This window comes from Sinocyclocheilus anshuiensis, unplaced genomic scaffold (assembly GCF_001515605.1).
Source record: "Sinocyclocheilus anshuiensis isolate Anshui unplaced genomic scaffold, SAMN03320099.WGS_v1.1 scaffold1172, whole genome shotgun sequence".
NCBI classification, from domain to species: domain Eukaryota; kingdom Metazoa; phylum Chordata; class Actinopteri; order Cypriniformes; family Cyprinidae; genus Sinocyclocheilus; species Sinocyclocheilus anshuiensis.
Window position 1 is genome coordinate 377137 of NW_015552679.1, and position 6158 is coordinate 383294.

Sequence of the window (6158 nt, forward strand, 5' to 3'; positions counted from 1 at the left end):
CCTTTATGTTAAAATTAAATAAAACCACTTCTCATAAAGAACAAGAACATGGTCTTCTTTTTAATGAAATACCAATGGTTATATAGGCTAATTATTCATTTTTTATAGTAACTTGTTTACCATATTCTTCATTCTTTCAAGCAGACATTTATTTCTATAAATAAATTTAGATTAATCTTCAAGGCTACTAACGTTTTTCAGTCAAGAGCAGTGCGTGATTTCCGGTCTTTCTTTTGTTACTTGATTAACATCGATGACTTGGACAATAGCAACTAAATTAGGCTGCTATCCCTTTAAAAACGAATGCACAGCTGCAATGGATGCAATGTACTGAGACACGTTCTTCCTACTGTTTACGTTCACTTAAGACGTAATCAATTGAGTTTACGTGAATACTCATCAAAAAGGACAATTCAACATCTTTTTGTGTGTAATTCTCCGTTCACGCGACGCGAAAGAGTACTCGCGCGCTGTGAGAGGCGCTTTCTTTGTGTGTGTATGCTTCAGTGTCTGCGCTCAGAAAACCGGACCAAATTGAGTTCTCTCTTGCGTCGTCCTAACATTTTCGTCTCTGTTTTATTCGTTGACGAAAATGTCAATAGATTTACGTCATAGTTTTTGTCATTCAAAGAGAGTTTTAGTTCGTTATCGTCTCATTGTCGTCGGTGAAAAAAATGTCGTTGACGAAAAAATTAACACTGGTGGAAAGTCAGAAGAATATCAGTGCATCACTGGCGTTCCTCTAGCGCAGGTAGGCCTGTCACGATAACAACTTTTTGTTGTGCGATATATTGCCCCAGAAATAATTGCGATAAACAATATTATTGTCATTTTAAGACCATTTTATGCCACTGAATATATAATCATAATATAAAAGCATAATAATAAAAGTAGGCCTACACACTTTCAAAAGACAGTATCCATTTAATTCTTTAGATCAGTGTTTCCCAACCGGGGTGCCATGTAAAAAAATCATTTTTTAATATTTTTAAATTGCTAAAATGTTTAAAAAAGCATCTATTATATAACATCCATTTCTGATGTCGCCAATAATTAGAGATGCACCGAAATTCCGGCTGCCGAAAATTAGTTCACCGCTGGCGTTCCTCTAGCGCAGGTAGGCCTGTCACGATAACAACTTTTTGTTGTGCGATATATTGCCCCAGAAATAATTGCGATAAACAATATTATTGTCATTGTAAATACCATTTTATGCCACTGAATATATAATCATAATGTAACAGCATAATAATGCAAGAAGGCCTATACACTTCCAAATGACAACAAACTTTTTAAGAATATTTAGATCATGGAAAATAAGTATCAAAATATTCATATATCACAATCACTATGTAGCAGTCAGATGTCCGTATGCACAAAGGCACAGATCCCTAAACAAGACCATATCTGCAGATTAAACTTTTTTTGTAGAAGCATTTATTAAATTTGAACTAGCACCTCATGACTACACCATGTTATGTACGAGAAGCTGCAAAAGACACAGGCGCAAGTGGAATGTACAAAACATGGTGACATTATTTTTTAAGTAAATACAATGGGCGATATATTGCGTCACCAAAAATTATTGAGGTAATGTACATATATTACGCGATAAGTCGATATATTGATTATTGCAGCAGGGCTAAGCGCAGGCCTCGAGGGAGTGATACTGGTCGTGGGTTTCTCTTACACTGTTATTATCCCGGATGGGATTTGGATTTTCCTCCCTGAGTGGTGATGTCTGCTCACGTCTGACCTTTTAATTACGCACTTTATTACGAATGTGTGCACACCGACGCTTATTAACGTGTGAACGATGTGCCGTTTGCGCTGGGATGTTTATTACTGTCAGTGTAACAGTGGATGTCCACTCTCTGCTCTACATGCATAACCCACGGGCAGTTCATTAATCTGTGATTTAAATCAATATGATACACTTTGGAGAGACAGGAAGTACAGATATGCAGATGTGAGTGTAATTGGCACTGACAGCGTCTCCAGCGTCCTCGGGGTCCAGCGCTTTAGAGCTCAAACGCAGAGCTGTCATTAAGAATAAGAGCTTTGTAAGTCATTGCAGATTTGACAACGTGCTCACGGCTCTGAGAAAATGCGAGATCTGTGCTGCCTTCTTATCTGGAGCCTTATTAAAACCACCAACAGCTCACTTTTTCATGTACGCTTTAGTTAATAACTTTTCAACCAAGTGGCCTAGAAATAATTATTTTTTTCCTTTTCTAATTAAATGCACCCTGGGATTGCAATTTCCGTCTTGCATTCTTTTTCGAGCTTTCATATGATCATGCTCAAACTTGGGTCAGATAAACTTAAGACAACGCAAGTCAAATATTGTTATAATTAAAAGCTTTTTGATATATTAAACTTTGCGTTTAATATGAATGTTAAAGGTGCCAAATAGAAAATGGACCTGTGTTTTCACAAGAGTTTTGCATATTTAAATGACACTTGTCATGAGTGTTGTCACGATCCCAGAATTTTGACTTAACGATACCTGACTTAATTATCTCGATACTACTACTGAACCGATACCACGACAAAACATAAAACAACAGGAAAAGTAATTGAATAATAGATGATCGACATGGAACTTATAGTTTGTTATTTTATCTATTAATAAAAAAAACAACAACTGAAATCTCTCACTTGACCAGTGTCTGTCTGCCCTGCTTTTTGAGCATTTCCTCCCCCTTTAATAAAAAAATAAATATATATAAATAAATAAATAAATAATAATCATATGCCAGTGCCACCACAAAGGCCTATGGTGAGCAACTAACTACCAGTCTATGAAACAGCCGAGCTTACTAGTATAGATGTTTGCAACATTGGTAAGTTAACTAAAAGGATAAGAGGGCATAAGATAGGGGTGGGAAATATGAGCAAAATCTTGTTTCACGATAGATGTAACTTTATTTCATGATAACATTTTACATCATGCTATAGTCACTTTTGTTTTTTAAACAGGAAGTGAGTTTGTATTTTGGCAACACTTTGCATAATTCCTTGTGAATATCATGTCAGCTCCTACTAGGGATGGGTATCGTTTACATTTTATCGATACCGATACGATACTGCTTATCGATACCGATACTTATCGATACTGTTATCGATACTATTTGGTGCAAAAAGATATGAAGTGAAAAGTTGTTGAAAATTTCAAGTTATTTTATTACTGCTGAACTTTAGCAACTGTATTAAAGTTCTTCAGTCAAGATCAGTGAGTTATTTTTCTCTGTGTTTTGTTTTATTAACATTAAAGGAATAGTTCACCCAAAAATAAAAATGTTGTCATCGTTTACTCACTCTCAAGTTGTTTTAAACCTGAAAGAGTTTCTTTCTTCTGTTGAACATAAAAAGTTATTTTGAAGAATGTGGGAAACTAAACAGTTGCTGGCCCCCAGTGACTTTCATATTTTTTTTCCCTACTATTAAAGTCAGTGGGGACCAGCAACTTGTTTGGTTACCCACATTCTTCAAAATGTCTTCTTTTGTGTTCAGCACAAGAATAAATAAAAATTAATACATGTTTTACATCAGAGTAAATAATGACAGAATTTAAATTTTTGGGTGAACTATCCCTTTAATGACAAGCGGCAGCATGTTTAGTACTGTCCCTTTAAGAGCTGCACGCATCTGTTTTTCTCTCAACTGTTTACTTTCACTTTAGACATAATTAACTGTGTGTAAACCTTGTGTGTTTTTGACAGTATTAGCACGCGGAAATAATGTACTTTTGTGATTGTGAATAAGTCTCGTAAATGTAACTCTACCGAATCAACATTTGATGTAAATGTGTCTCGCGAGTTTCAGTTGGAGCTGGAGCCGCGAGACATAATACAGCGCATTGCTTGAGGTAACTTAGATGTTGTGTTTTGTTAGTAAATGTTTCATTATATTACTAGTGTTGCCTCCTTCGTTCACTATTACACTACTGCATATATTGCATCTGACACTGGTGTCACCTAGTTTTGTAACGTGAGCCCACACTTTCGAACGTTTCACTCTTGCTGCGATGACTGATTGCATGCAAATGACAAGCAGCAGCTTCTAATTCGTCGTTAACATTGAAGTATACGGAGATAAAACAACGCAAGTATCGATAACAGTATCGTTTGTCCTGAAGCTTATTGGTACTCCGGTATTGACCCATTTACGTACCGGTCCAAAAAAATACCAGTTCTCGGTACCCATCCCTAGCTCCTACTGGTCAAAAAGGATCAATGTTTTGTTTTTTATGCCATTGGGTTTGGCAACATACAGCGATTACCTTAACTGTACCACAGCAATAAACATCCTTGTCCAATCTTCATCAAAATTGGTGCAGATCATCTTCAGACCCGTCCTCACTAAAATCACAAATTGGGTTTTTGGTGTTTGACACTATTCTCCAGAAACGTAACAAACTTTCTGACAAAGCGGCCAAACAGGAAGTGAGGTTGTGTTTGGGCAACACTTTTGCATATTGGCACAACAATTTGTGTCTCAATTCCTACAATTCCTTGAGAATATCATGTGAACTTGATGACAGCAGCACCTACTGGTCATATATTTTAAATAGTTTTATTTTTTACTTTTCTTTTCCTGGAATCACCATCAGGGTGAATTATGCCGTTATTCTTGGCAATATACAGCAATTACCATAAAACTTGGACAATACCTTCTACAGACAATTACAAGTTCGCTTCAGCAGTTTAGTTTTGTGTATTATTGCTTGGTACAGTATTCATATGTTTACTAATTATTACTTGACTTAGTAACAGAACTGGTAATCACCGGTAAGCAACAAAACCCATGTAAAATACATAAAGAAGAACTTTACCTATAAAGAGTCGTTTGCTTGAACTGAAACCACTCGCTGTGGGAAATGAAGGCCTATATGATGGTGTTTCCCAGTTTTAGAGGATGTTGTGTGTAATTAGTTTCTGCTTTTCTCATTTGTAAGTCGCTTTGGATAAAAGCGTCTGCTAAATGACTAAATGTAAATGTAAGCTAAATGAGCAAAAACTGGAAGTGAAACATTGTTTGTGTTGCAGGATTGCTCAAGTCATGCCCATACGTTTAGTCACATGCATTAGGTGTGGTGTTTTATGTGTTGTTATGGCTCGTCTCATGATGTTCCTGACAGGACACATTTGTTCTGATGTTACTCAGATGGCTGCGTCGTGTGTGAGTTGCATAATTCTCTAAATGGCGTCTGGAGTCCAGCAGCATTAGTGTTTCATAAAAGGTGTGATTTATATTTTTCTGCTCAAGGTGGATATTGTGCATCTGTCAGACTGAATCTCGCACAGGGACAGAAACGTCTCGAGGGTGAGTGAGACTTAAAAGGAAAAGTTCTCAATTTAAAACTTTTTTTTTCATGGAACAATGTTACATTTTCCACTAAATTTTCCAGAAAATAATGTTTTTCTAGTATAGTTGTCGACCAATATAGATTTTGCTGAGGCCAATGCAGATTGGATTATATGTAGAATAGATGGGGGAAGATATAGTAAAAAAAAACATTGTGACTGTTCATTTTAATGATTCTGGTTCCATTAATAATTAAGAAGAAATATTTGGAGGAAAAAATTATTTAAATATTTTTTGTAAAAATAATAAATTGATGTAAAACAATTCTGAAAGGTGTTTTTGCAGGATTTTTTATTACTTTTTGCAGTTTTTCTAATATCTAATAATTGTCCTTAACTGTATATTTGATGATAATACGAAACCATCAAAAGTCATGACAAAAGTCATTCAGTTCTGCTACACTTCACAATAAACTTCCCTGTCTGACTGCATTAGTTAACATGAACTAGCAACGGGAAATTCTTCTAAAGCATTAATTAATCATAGTTAGTGGTTAAACGGATCATTGTTGATCCGTGATCCGTACGGACCAAGCCCCACGGTTCGGCACGCATGTGATCCGCGGATTAATTGCAAAATTTAACCATAATAGAGTATAAGTTTAACATTTGTTTTTTATTTACACAAGCAAGCAAATTTTAAACAATTCCAGAGAGAAAAGGCGAAAGGGAACTCGATTCGTTACTTGCACGCTGTTCTCCACGCACATGAAGCACGCACACGTGTTTCAAACGGCGCACGAACACCAAACTGAATCCTCTTCTGAATCCTCTGAACAGACACATACA

General features: G+C 36.1%; 1 protein-coding gene across 6 annotated transcripts in view; it reads left to right on the forward strand.

Moving 5' to 3' along the window:
• hycc1 (hyccin PI4KA lipid kinase complex subunit 1) overlaps positions 1-6158 on the forward strand; it is a 67107-nt gene that overhangs the window by 3929 nt on the left and 57020 nt on the right. For 2 of the 6 annotated variants that reach the window (XM_016459283.1, XM_016459285.1), the window contains exon 2: positions 5272-5328. The exons of the other annotated variants lie outside the window; for them this stretch is intronic. The gene's annotated coding sequence lies outside the window, so the exon portion shown is untranslated. The remainder of the gene's footprint in view (positions 1-5271; positions 5329-6158) is intronic. 6 annotated transcript variants of the gene reach the window in all.